The following is a 14,262-nucleotide window of genomic DNA, read 5'->3' as shown; positions in this document are numbered from 1 at the left end:
AGGGGTAGAGCAGGAGAGAGTCTAGAAAGGGTTATTTCGGCGATCATAGTAGTGGTATGGGGTTTGGGATAAAAGAGAGTGGATGTAGAGGATATATTGATAGATGTATAGGGTGAGAGATAGGGTAGTGCATTGGAAGGATTAGTAGAAAGAAGTTTGAGATGAGTCAGAAGGTTGGGTTAGAAGATATATTGAGCGAAGTATAGGCTGAGAAACAGGCTAGTGCATTGGAAATGCTAAATTAGAAGAAAATAATAAATATATAGATCCATAAGTACATTGAAAGTATATAGATACATAAAAGAAGTAAGTATATTTAGATTAAATATATTGTAAGAGGCACAGGATGAGAAATAGGGTAGTGCATTGGATATGAGTTTTCCGGAGAAAAGTAACACGCACAGATCCAAGTACATGGAAGGTACATAGATGCACAATGGAAGTATGTACATGTAGACCAAAGATGATGTTTATTTATTGATTAATATTATTACTATGCTTTTTCTTTTCTCTTAACAACATAATTATTTTACATGTTTTATAAAGTAATACACAAAGATAGGTACATATCTATAGGGAAAACAAATGCTTATATACAGAGGGATACGCTGTAAATTTATGTTTATGTATGGTGCCTATGTAGGGAAGAGCCAAATCTTGAGTAGTTTTCTGAAGATAAGGTGGTTGTCGGTGGATCTTATGTTAGGGGGTAAAGAGTTCCATAGGTTGGCTGCTTGAACAGAGAAGGATGTGCCACCCATGTTTTTTTTTCTTGTATGGTGGGATTTTTAGGCGAGATGCTCCTTTAGAGCGAAGGTTTCTTTGTTGAATGTGTTTGGTGATTTTATTCCTGATGAAGAGTGGTCCTATTCCATGTATTGCTTTGTGGGTAATACAAAGCAGCTTGAACGTGGATCTTCTGGCAACCGGTAACCAATGCAGGGCTTTCAAGGCAGAGGAGATGTGGTCTTGTGGTTTGATATGCAAGAGTAGTCTGGCAGCCGAGTTCTGAATCCATTGTAGTCTTTTCATGGTCGTTAAAGGTGACCCGTGGTAGAGGCTATTGGCGTAATCGAGTTTGGATATAACAAGGGAGATAGTAGCTTGGACCTTGTGTGGAAATCCAAAATGAGGGAAAATTTGTCGCAGCGTTTTTATAGTATCAAAGCTTGATCTTGCTAATTTATCCACTTGGGTATTAATCGACAGCTTGGGGTCCATGGTAATTCCAAGGTTTCTTACTTCCTTCAATACTTTAGGCAGTGATCCAAGTTCATCAGGCCATGCGGCAAGCGGGTTGTAATTTTTCCAATCGCCACATGTGAGTATTTCAGTTTTTGAAGCATTCAATTTGGAATGGCTCCAAATCATCCACAGCTCGGAGACAGCTGAAAATTGGTGATTTTCTAATGTCTTTGGGGCATTCCAGTTGAAGGAGTATTTGCGTGTCATCTGCATAGTTGTAGCACGTGAGGTGAAATTTATTGATCAGTACTGGTAAAGACTTCATGTAGCTGTTGAAAAGCATGGGCGAGATGATAGAACCTTGAGGGACCCCTGCTTTTGTAGAGTACGGTTTGGACGAGAAAGGTGGGGTATGGATGACATTAGTTCTGTTTCGAAGGTAGGACGCGATCCAGTCTAGAGTAGTTCCCTCTATGCCGGCTTCATAAAGTCTTTGTTTCAGAGTGTCATGGTCAACCGTGTCAAAGGCAGCTGAGAGGTCCAAGAGGAGTAGCGCAGCAACCCCGTTGCGGTCAACTGTATTCTTTAGGTCATCCCAGATGGTAAGGAGGGCAGATTCAGTGCCTCTTCCCGGACGGGATCCTGTTTGGAAATCTGAAAGTATGTCATTCTCTTCAATGAATTGTGACATCTGGGTGAACGCTGCTCTTTCTATCAGTTTGCCCAGGACAGGTCCATTTGTAATGGGTCTGTAGTTGTCAGGGTTCAGCGGGTCCAAGTTTGTTTTCTTCAGTAAAGGGAGTATGTATGACTTTTTGAGTTCTTCTGGAAATATTCCAGTAGTTAAGGAATTGTTGATGATTCTTCTTACTGGAATGGCAGCAGAGGTTGTTAAAAGGATTGTCTTGAAAGTTTGTGGCGGACAAGGGTCAGAAGGGCTGCCGGCAGGCCTGCTTGCTTTGACCAGGTCCATAAATTCATCATGTGAGATGTGTTGGAAGGAAAGGAGAGGCTTGATTAGAGCATTCTTGGACAGTTATTTTGTACAAGGGTTAGGGCTGGTGCTTTGTTTCTGTTTTAAGTAGAGTCCAACGTGTATGCTTTGTCCGTGTAACGATTTGCCAGTTTGTCTGTGAAATCTTGAGTAACAGGATGAGTTCCTTCTAGGCAATTTGGTTTTCGAAATTCATTGAGTATTTTATATAATTCTTTATTTGCACATTTAGCGTTTTGAATTCTGTCTGAATAGTACCTTTTCTTAGCTTTTTTGATAGCCGACTTATATAATCTGTTAATTTTCTGTAGGTGAAGTTGGTCTTGTTTGCCGTTTGTTTTGAGCCAGGTAAGTTGCAGCTTTCTAATTTGTTGTTTTACGTCTTTTAATTCTCTGTTTTTCCAAGGTGCTTTTTTTCTTTTGTTCTGTTGTGTGGTTACGAGTGGTATCAGGATGTCAAAAGCTTCCTGTAGCCACCCATAAAGATTCTGAACAGAATTTATGGTTTCCAGATTTATACTGGATGTTAGTTGTGTTTCCAAGTGTTCCAAATTGAGTTTGTTCCACGACCGATAGGCGGATGGATGTAAGGTAGTTTTAGGTGAGTTGCTTAGTGTTGTTTTATATTGGAAAGCAAGCAAGTGGTGGTCTGACCATGTGACTGGAGTTATAGTTTAGATGGTAACTAGTTCAGTATTAGCAAAAATGACATCTAGGATATGCCCAGCGGTGTGTGTCAGATTGTGGACAATCTGATGCAGGTTCAATGAGTCTAGGCCGGTGATTATTGTTTTTGGATGGGTCATATTGGTTTTAATCAAACCAAATGTAGAGATCACCCAGAACGCATAGGTTGGAGTGTATTGTTATCAGGTTTGAAATTGTGTCTAGAAGTGCGTCTGGGAATGTTGCCTTGCTAGGTGGAGGTCTGTAAAGGAGCAGGAAGTTACAGGTGGAAGACGGTTAGAAGAGCCTCGCAATTCTTTATGGAGAGGTTGTCAACTTTAGTGATCTGTATTGTTTGCCTGAATACAACAGCTAGACCACCTCCTTTTTTGGCAATACGATTGTGGGTGATTATTTGATAGCCTAGAGGAATGGCTTCATGCAGGACTGGAGCCATATCCTCTCCCAACCATGATTTGGTTATGAATAGTATGTCTGGTTTTGCATCAGTGAGAAGGTCGTAGATGTGATGCTTGTTTTTAGAGAGGGATCGAGCATTTATTAGTAGACAGTGTAGAGAGTGGCCTTTGGTGATAGTGGGACTTTGTTTTGTAGAAGAGTGATCAGTATTGTGTGGGTGTGTAGCAGATGTTTTTAGTGCTGGTATTAGCTGTATTAGGATAGCAATCATGTAGCTGTTCTGCATCGTGTTCCTCATCCAGCATGCTAAGAAGACATTTCGATGGGTCAGCATGTGTATGTGTTGGCGATGGTGTTTGAGAGGGAGTTTGAGGGCTGTGTTGCTTTTGTGGTGTAACATTGTTGTGAGGTAGACTTGGGGAAGCGAAGTAGTGAGGTGTGGCATGTTGCTTATATTTTTTGCGTGTGTTTAAGGCAGAAGGTGTAGGAGTCAGGGGAGGTGGTGCAGCATGTGGGTCACGTTGTAATGTTCTAAATTGTCCAATGGATGAGACGTGTTTAGAAGAGAGGTGCTGTATTGCTGTATCTATGTTCGGTGTGGAGGAAGAGTGAAAGCTTAGCATTGGAGTTTGTTCCCTTATGTGGTTTGAAAGGTGGGTATATGTATGTATTTTGTGATGTATTTTGTATTATGAGGTGTTGTGCTCTGAAGATCTTACTTCACTAACATTACATTGATTCATACCTCTGAAACATACTAAAGTGAGCTTGTGCTAAACAGATAAGGGTACAAAGTTGTCTTGTGTACTGACAAAAATCCACTGTTGCCATTTGTCCATTACACAATTTGGGGACACCATTTGAATAATTGACGTTCTCTGCTTAGAACCATTATGTGAAAGATCCCTCTCTAAAGTGTTCTTGTTACACCAGACCAACTATCTATATTACTTAATCTGCATGGAGCTTGTACTCCCTATCTCAAAACTTGCTGTACTAACACACCCTTTCATAAAGCACTGAATCCCTTGACTACCGAACATATCACCCTGATCATTTTTACATTGTTGACCTTGTTTCAAAACAGCAGTGCAGCAAGCAACACAACACAATATATGAGACAGAACTTCACAGATCCAACTGAGATAAGATATGCAATATTATTGACATATACAGATCTTCCAACAGTATTTGACACCATGTTATGCTGCTCAAAAACATCCCACATCTCTGATATGCTTAATAGTCAGCTATCCTGGGTCTCCCAAGGCACCCATAACATTGAAAAATCCCACACAAACAGAACACATTAAACAATATACATTCCTTCACCATACAACTTGGACACAAGAACAGCACTAACCACCACTGTGACCGCTGCATCACAAAAAATATGAACACGCCAGAAAAAAATCGCAACAAGCAGAAACCCAGCTTAAACACTAAAAACACATTTGACAAAAAAATATACAGGCATTCCACACTGCCTTAACATACTAATAAAACCATATTTAGACCATTTACAACCATGGTGAAATGGATTCATAATGAACTAATATAAGCGTAAAAAACTGATAAAGTTCCCCACTCACGCTTCAATAAAAATAATACTCTAATACATCCAAAGTTCAAAGGATAAGATGTGTGCTTTTAAACTGAGGGCAGACCAGCACCCAATACCAAAATATCACAGCAGATCTCAGACCCTGGTCAGCGATGGAAACGAACATTATGACTGCATACTAATTGGCAAACAGTGCACTACACAAACACAACTTCCTTATCAGAGAACAGCAGATGACTGCTAGGTTATTGTAGTCTGATAACTTTGCTGTTTATGTCACTAGCTCAGGCTTTGCATTCACAAAACTATAAATCATTAACTTCGGTCTCTTTAAATTACATTGCTACTCCTTCATCCTTTAACCACATTCCATGGAATGCAGTTACATTTACTATCCAAGATCCTCTCCGCTCATACTGTGCACTTCTCATGTCTCGTTATGGGGGGAGACACCTAGAAGCAGTAAGGTTCCTTCCTGTACGATATTTTAGGCAGAGCACCATTTATATATCTATCAGACCTTAACAGTTGTTTTGCTCTCATTTTGATGTTCTTTAATAATCTTCTAGAGACGTTGGATCCAAACCATGCACACATTTCTATATTAAGCTTTCTCAGTGATGCATTCAGTGGTAGCTAAACATCTTTTCTCCTGGTTAAACCTCAACCTCTGCACTCCAGCATTCCACAACCAACGCAACGGAACGGTCATACTATCAAACTGAGATCATTTGGCAAGATTACATACCTTGTTAACTCCTTCGACTATAGTGAGTGACCTTTTGTTTTTGAAGTTCTTCGTAAGATTGGCTTTGGGAAATACTCTTTATGGCACCTTCTTTATTTTGTTGTAATGGCTGCAGTATGTGTTAACGGTCTTCTCCAAGACATGTTTAATCCTGTTAGAGGCACTAGACCGGGTTGTCCCCTCTCTCCACTTCTTTTCTCATTTGTAACTGAACCGTTTGCTTGTCTTGTACATGAGCAGCATGTCCAAAAGGGCTTCACAAGCTCTCTGGATATGCACATTATTAGTCTGTATTCCGATGATCTACTCCTATATGTCAAGATCCCTCAGGTTAATTTAGCTTCAATTATGCATGACATATGTCAATCAGAGGACTATTCAGGGATGCATAGCAATCGTAAGGAGCATGAGCTCGGATTCTTCCCATCTGTAAGTGGGCAGAGATATGGAAATTAGATGGTCTCCAGGTGCTGTTCCTTTTAATATAAGAATAATTACCTAACTGTATGATTAACACTTGAATCAAAGGTCCACTTCTGGATAGGACTTCCACGGTCGTGTATTTGCCACGTAGAATTAAATCTCACAGGGTGTGGGGGATGAATATCTGTACCAGACCTGGAGGGCTACTATAGGATTGCAAATGCTCAATATGTCCGGTTTTGGCATCATCAGGTACCTGTTTTGTCTCATATTGGTATTCAGTTGGGGGCGGTTGTTTGTCCCACACCATTAGATGCAATTTTACATAGTGACCACAAGGCTCTGAGTAATGAAATCCATCCATTTCACATGGTACTACTCTCTTGGCATGAGCTCATGTAATGGGTAATGTCTCCTGTTTCTCCTCTTACTTCCTCTTATTTAGAGATAATGCACTGGAAGTGACGTTCGAGGATAGTTAAGAAACTTTGTTAAAGAGGTCGGACCCATGGGATGAGGAGCGTGGGCGATGTCTCAGTGATGAGGCCTTCTTCAGGTTGGATCAATTGTATGAGAAGGGTCTTATCTACTCATTTATTGTTTCATTATTTTTCGCTTACATAATGCTTTGAAGGATAAATTCTTATTCTTTTAGAAGATTCCTATTGAGTTCAAGTTGGTCTTATATGTCCTGACTGCCTTGCTTTCAAAGCATTTGGTCTCAAATATTTATTTGATCTTGTCAGACACCTGACCACCGCTGGCAAGGGCCTACGAGGGTAAGTGCACGGATTTGGGATACCCACTAAGACGCTCAATGAGGCAGGAATGTCTGCAGACATAAATGGACTCCCTTAAATCCAAGCATAAATTACTGCAGTTTAAAACTCTTTCACCGTTCTTACGTTACTCCAACTCTCAATATATAGCCCTCCCGTAGAAGAAATTTTTTATGCTATACCGCTAACATAGCTAAGAGACCAAGAGCAATGGTTTAGCTTAGGGCCTTGGTCACAAGGGACTCTGGCTGTATGCATGATATGGTTTATCTGAATAGGCTTCAATAAATTTACTTTACCCTTTTGGTTCATGCTGCTAAGCCCGAAAATGCTTTGTCAGACGTTATTGCTTTCCTTCTTAATACTGGACAGCATCTAATTCCTGCCGATACTTTACTATATTTGCAATCCTTCATCCTCCTTTTCCATTTTCCACAATTATGCATGATACTCTGTAAACTAATCCATTTTGTGATATGTTTGATATTCTTTCTGATTAAGCGACTTATTGTATTATGATGATTTGTAACGATCTTACTTCTGGTTTGTTTATACAACTTTCAAAAAAGGTTAAGAAAACATACCCCATAAACTTTACGTTTCTCTGCTTCAATTGCATGACTTTGTAAATCGTTGCATCAAAAAATAGTTGCCAGCTCTATGCGGCCATGCTTTAATCTATCAAAGGCCGGCAGAATCCTGATTTTGGCATTTGAGAATTCTACGATCTGTGGGCCAGACCATCACATCACCGTAGTAGTGCCTTAATTCAATCCAAATTGGATAATGGGAACACGTTAAACCAGGTTTGGTGATAGAGACATCTTTATTGTAGATGCAAAGACATAGAATTTGCTTCCTTGTATCCTTTGGTAGGATTTTACTTTTATGTAATGTATAAAATACTTTACAATTTACCTATTTTAATGTGTCTATTAATTAACAGGTTTTATGTCAAATGAAACCTTCTTAGACCTTTAATGGTACAACGAACAAGAACCTACAAGCGCCATCTATAGACCAAAGACCGTAAATCTCCATGATTTATTAAGTAATCCATCAGTGCCTCATACTTTGAATAGTTAATCTGCTGCAGATCACAAAAGCATTGGGATTCATTATTGGTGTTTGTGGCACCCCCTTTTTTTTTACCTTTGTCCTCAGAATGCATTGCCTACACCAACACCAGAGAGCACGCAACTAAGAAAATAACATTTGGGCTTCTTGGTTTATCATGGGATTGGTTATGCACATATTAATAGATATATGTAACTTATCTTCATGATATAGGTGTGACTGACATCCCTGGTTTCTCATTCAAACAGCAGTAAGCATGCTGGAGCATACAGACCCAGATCTTAAACTAAAAGTACCAACATACTTAGAAATGATGGAAAAAAAAGACAGCATTGGTTGAAAGTGATGCTCAAGACAATGAGCTAGGTGACAGCTATCTGAGGTGTACTTGTGTATGGAATCCACTATATCTCTGCTTTAAACTGTACTTTTAGCGTCGTCTTTTAGCAGAAATCTGGACGACTGAAGCTTATTTAAAACAGTAAGGTACCTTTATTGGGCATGAGTAACTTCTCTGACCAACTATACAGGTTTGACCAGCTATACAGGTTTGTATACAACATCAACCTACATAGCATGGGCAGATTGCTGTGGCTTGACAAGGGCAAAGGCATGGACTAGCCTACGTACTTACTACAAAACAGATGGACAACATGCCTAACTTCGACATCTGGTGTTCTGTCCTGCTGGAAACAGAAGACCCCAGTAGGAGCACAACTGACCAGACAGATGCAGAAGACCAATAAGCAAACGGAGAGAGACAAAAACTCTCCCGAGGCTCTTTGCCAAACGGCTGTGGCACACCTGAAAAGAACATGCACTTTATCAGGATTTGTTTTCCATAAAGGTTTGAATCTGACTAGACAACAGATTAAAGGCTAAATGCCTCAAGACTGGACATAAGCTCACCATATTCATGGACTACCTTTCTGACAAAGGGCTCTGCCACTTGTGCAGAGTTAGACAAGGACCAGAGACAGAACTAGTAACTTTCTCTTTTTGAGAGGTAAGGACTGTAACCCAGTAATGAGGAAAAGACTATACTTTTGATACACAAGAAAAGAATATGGATTGTCCTGCGTGTAGAAGACCTGCTCTTTTCATCACAGCATCCACGTTCATCATCACAGTATCTTGCTGTAAAGAGGTTGGAGAGTCTGATCCTGCTGAGGCTTGGAGCCAGCTATTTCTGCCAAGCCGGACCGGTCTCTCCCCTAAGAATGGTCCGCAGAAGCACCACTGTACTTCACATCTGCTGCTGCACACAGATGCGCATCTGCAATCTTAGTCTGCATGACACTTGAGTGGCTTACTTCACATTACTATTTGCAGCCTGTGATCTTCTGCAACCCGATGTCTGTATGAGTTCAGACTTTCTGAGAGCACATCATTATGCCCTGTGTTTTAAGGCCATGGACTCAAGTAAGGTCTGTGTGCCCCCTGAGTATCGCTGCACTCAATGTTCTTCTGTGCCACTACATCTACGAGAGTCCACGTGCCACCCCTCTGCCTTTACAGCCGAAGAACCTGATCACTAACTGAGTGGCCTGTCCAGAAAGACCTGCACAGCCACCAATCACCAGTCTGCTTTTTTCCAAATAATGGTTGCAGTTCCTTTCTGTAGCCAGATGAATCTGGATTTAGGCCTGCTGGAAGACTTTTGTGGAAGGCTGTAGCACCTCACAAAATGGTACTTTGCTCCTCCCGTTGGTTCATGTGCATGCCTTGGTCCAACTTCTTTTCTTCAGCCGCAGCCTCCATCGTCTCCTAAAACGTAGTCATGTCTATTTACAACCACATAGCTTAACCATTGTTAATTGAGCCTCAGGTCTACCTGCAAGGACCCTGAAGTTTAGTAGGAATGTTACTGTTGACTCCGATGAGAGTACACCGTTTTTGCTCATAAACGTTGAGAGGGGAGCAGGTATTATGTGCTCTTTGTACAGCCTTTTCCTTTTTTAGAGCCGGGAGGTTACAGCTCAGTGATACCTGAACAAGTGCATTAAATGCCTTTTTGAAAACGATACTTTTCAAGGCTTTCCAGAATGCTTCTGAAGTGGTTAGGAATCTAAAGATCAAACTATGTAATCTAGAACCCTAGCACCTCACTAGAAGTGTCCACTATGTGTGCTCCAAAATGCATCTTTTTAGGTTGAGCCTGGGTAGCACACGCACTGCTCTGCGAGGCATGCTGTATTCATGTATGGACTTCAAGCTCCATTCATATTTTTCATAGGCTTGTGTCATTGTCCTTTGTAAATGTTGTCTTCTGATTCGTAAATAGGCCTGCTAGTCCCTCCTTAGTACCGCCTTGTCTACATTTGTATCCTTTCATGAAGACTGGCCCTTTTACTTGTGTAGTTACATGTAGGTTTTCTTTACAGTCTGTCAGCATTATTTTCTTTAATGATTTTCTTCTACAGAGCAACACAGGCGGTGTGCGGCGCTTCTTACAATATTGAAAAAATACCTTTCGGCGAGCCGCCACGAAGAAAGGAAAGTCGCGGCTCGCCCAAGTCTACTTTTTCCATAGTGTAAGCTTTTAGTAAGCCTCGCACCACAGTCTTTTATAATTCTATGTGCACCCTGACTTCCCCAACTACACGAGGAATGTTAGTGGCAAATCCGGCCTTTACGATAAGGATCATTGCAAAAATCTATGCAGCAGTGAGGCTTAAGAGTACAAGTGTATACAAAGGCTCCTTTAGTGGTCAATAAAATTATGCAGCTAGGATAGTGTTCAACAAAAGATGAAAGGATGAAACTAAAGGATTACTACACCAAGGCAGAGAGCACTAAACAGCAATTTACCTGAAAGCTCCAGGCTTGGGAGATACTAAGCAGCATTGTCACTTACCCCAAGACGAGATTTTGATTCTTTGCGGCGTAGGGCTGTCAAGTCGTTAGGCAGCCATCAATACGGCTTCCTGGTTGGTGGGCTTGGTTTAGCATAACCTGTTAATTTGTTAACAAATTCAAAAACTATTACTCCACTCATAATCTGCAGAACAGAATATGTTTTAAGGATAACATTTTAAAATGGGACATACAAAGATAGATTCATGGGATTCGATGTTTCTTTTTTGAAACATGGATATGAGATGAACAGAAACATCCCCCTTTTCTAAGACTTCATAATCCTCATACCGACCACTGCACAAAATCCATAACCTTTTTTCACTTTTATTACTTTAGTAACGATGACATGCTCTCACAATCAAGGAGTACCTAATTAACCAAAGATACAAGTGCAGATATAGTCAATAATAACTGACAGAAGCAGTGTGAGAAGCTGGCCTGGTATTTGATGTCCACTAATGTAAGTGGGCACCCTGCACCAGTCCAGACAGTCTTATGGTAATTTAAGAGGTATTAGACAACCTTAGAAAGCTCTAAGTGGTAGCTGTGGAGTGCAGCCTTCAGGCTTAGTGAAGGAGTGTAAAGCAGCTTATTTTACCAGAATATAATATTATAGTATAGATTAAGTGAAAAAAAACCACACAAGGTATTTATAAAAATATGTATTTATTATTTAATACACTCTAACACATAAGATAAACACAATGCACACAATACTTTGCAAGGGAATACAGTAAATAGCACAGAATACACAGTGGACCGGGGGGACGTGGGGGGGGGGGGCCATATACTAAGAAAGTGGTATAAGAACCACGACTCGGTCAATCAAGACAATGTCGAGAGGACGTAGAAGTGATGGGGACCCAAGGTGAGTGGATAGGGACCCCAAGGTGAGCGTGTGCAGTGTGGGAACATGACTGCGTGCTCCGTACAACTCAATGTGTAAATCGCGCTGGAATTTTTAAAGATTAAGGACCCTTCCAAATGGACCCTGAAGAAACACCGTTGTTTATTACATTTTGTCCTGTTATTTTCTTCATTTTCTACAGGTTATTTGTTCTACTCCTCGCATTGGGATTTTATAGCGACATTTCCCCAATGAATCATCAAGAATGTGTATCATAACCTAGGTATAGCTGCATGCTTTTATATTGGAATTTTTCACATGGGGTAAAAAGGAAAAAAATATTTTTGTTTTTTTCATACAGATTTTTTATCTAATTACTGGAGGGTGTATTCTCCTCTTACCTCTTTACTGGCAACGTGTTTGGTTTCACCTTGTTATCTCAATCTTACTTTTTCTTCTACACTGCGTATTTTGCACGTCTCCCATCAGATTTTAACCCATCAACCTCCTATCCTTCTATCCACCCATGCCCTGTCCAAGCCCCTAGGCCTCTATCATTGTTGTTGTTATATTTATGCATCTTGTGACTTATATGGCACTGTATATGAATAGCTGTTTTTATTTCCCAGTCGCTCCTTCTTTGTTTGTCTCCCTCTGTCATTGCGCCCTGAAGAAGGTGAGATCCACCATTGGGGTCACATACAGAAACACGTGTTGGTGCTGGAGTTTTCTTGTTCCTCCTGTTTCTCCCTCCCCCACCGATTTTCTTGATTTAAGATGTCAACAAAATCGTACTTAATGAACTGCATTTATTTGTTATCTCAAGCAATGAAATATATGTTGTTTTGACATCATTTATCTTTATTATTGTACATGTTGAATCTATGAAGTGCTGTAAACGGTGTCAGAGGGGGGTTCATTATCAGAGGTGTTCTTGTGAAATCACCAGATATGATTGATCTAGTGACATGTGTGAATGTATTATTTTTGATTGGGTCAGATTGTGTGAGTGCTGTCCAGTGTGGTTGTTGCGTCTGGGTACTTTGTTATCTTAGTATTTGGTTTTATGTCATATCCATCCATTTAAAACGTGATGATTACTTTTTTTGAAATCGATACAATAAATTTGAGATGAAAAAAAATTCTAAAAAAAGACATTGTGCGTTTTCTCTATTTCTGTTTACTATTTCTGTTTACTTTAAATATTTTTGCCTATTCCTGTGGGTTTTCCTGTGGGACTTTTGACCTTTTTGGGCTTGACAGAATAGTGACAATTAGCAACTGTATAAATCTGGTTAGGCAGTGGGGGTTCCTTCTTTGTGAGTATTACGAAACCCAGTGGAAGAGAGAAGGGTAGAGAGCCACCCCACCCATGGATACATACGTGTGAAGTGGTGTCGGAAACCGCTGTCGAACCCAACGAAGGACCTCAGGAAAGTGCTGCTGCTGAAGAAGGAGAAAGTGTCCGGTGGAATTCGAAGGTGGATTCTAGTTGTGATGTACCTGCAAGCAGAATGGGACAGAGTCTATGTTACTCAGAAGTGACCAGGCGATCTGGAAGACCAATGCCCACCAGTGTAGGGAGTTGCAGGAGAGTTGACGAGGACCTTGACTCTGCAGCTGTGAGGACTAGGCGACGCTGAGGAAGACCAAGAGCCATACACGAGCTGTACCACGTCGGATGTCGAATGTTGAGGGGTCGGTGTCTGTCGGGAGCAGGAACAAGCCTTGGCAAATGCAACCCACGCAAAAGTCAAGAAGGTGCAATGTCGTGACGAGCAAGGTCCAAGGGACTCACCACAATCAGGGGAGTCACGGCAGGCCCAGAGCAATCAGGTGAGCCCAAAAGAAACAAAGGTGACCCTCGAATGGACCCACAAGCCGGAGGCACTGGAGTAACAGGAGGACCTCAAGCAGCTCACCAAAAGATGCAGGCCATGCTGCAAAATAATGTGGTGTGGCCAAAGATTCTGGTCACTGGAGATGCTCGAGGTTGGGGCCCAAAGATCTTCTTGGAAGGAAGCCAACAAGCCTTTGCAACTGCAAGTTGATGCGGTGCACAGGGGTTCGGTAATTGCAGCTCCCACAAGGGATAGTGGCCTTAAACTTGGTGAGAGGGCAGGGCAGGCCTCAAGAGCTGTGGAGAAACATCACCTGTGTTGCAGAACCTTTAGGAATCCAAAGGAGCTCAGGATCAGCAGATAGATCGACTTAGTTGCAGTGCCTGCTAATGAAGGGAAGTGGCTCCTTCACTTCAAGGAAGATTATTTCAGGTGTCTTTGCTGGCCAAAGGCCTTGGTAGGTTCCTGTATGGTACAGACGATACAGCAGACTGGAATGGAGACGAAGTCAAGCCCAATCAAAGTTCAGCGAAGTCCACAGTGCCCAGACGGTAGAAGAAGAAGTGGTGTCTGATCTGAATCTTATCCCACGATGAATCTAGGGACCACCCACAGGTAAGCCCTTAAGTCCCCCAAGCAAAAGGTCAGGACGATTCATGGTTCCTTCACAGGGGAGAGTCTGGACGGGGAGGTTACTCCCATGTCCTTTGTCCAGTTTCGCGCCAGAGCGAGGGCCAACTGCTTCCACAGCTGGTTTGAATTGGACTATGCATGGGTACACCAAATGTGCCACTCATGTATACTGGGTGGTGCTGGCAAGTGCACCCACCCTGCCCCAGTACACTAAATCCTGTCTGGC

General features: G+C 41.5%; 1 protein-coding gene across 3 annotated transcripts in view; it reads right to left on the bottom strand.

Annotated features, from left to right (window-relative positions):
• The window catches only part of RNFT2 (ring finger protein, transmembrane 2), a 277,905-nt gene that overhangs the window by 246,297 nt on the left and 17,346 nt on the right, over positions 1–14,262 (bottom strand). For all 3 annotated transcript variants that reach the window (XM_086943264.1, XM_086943262.1, XM_086943263.1), the window contains exon 2: positions 10,714–10,811. The gene's annotated coding sequence lies outside the window, so the exon portion shown is untranslated. The remainder of the gene's footprint in view (positions 1–10,713; positions 10,812–14,262) is intronic.

Source organism: Lissotriton vulgaris, chromosome 11, assembly GCF_964263255.1.
Source record: "Lissotriton vulgaris chromosome 11, aLisVul1.2, whole genome shotgun sequence".
In the NCBI taxonomy this organism is placed as follows: Eukaryota; Metazoa; Chordata; class Amphibia; order Caudata; family Salamandridae; genus Lissotriton; species Lissotriton vulgaris.
This window is presented reverse-complemented; position numbering and strand designations above follow the sequence as displayed.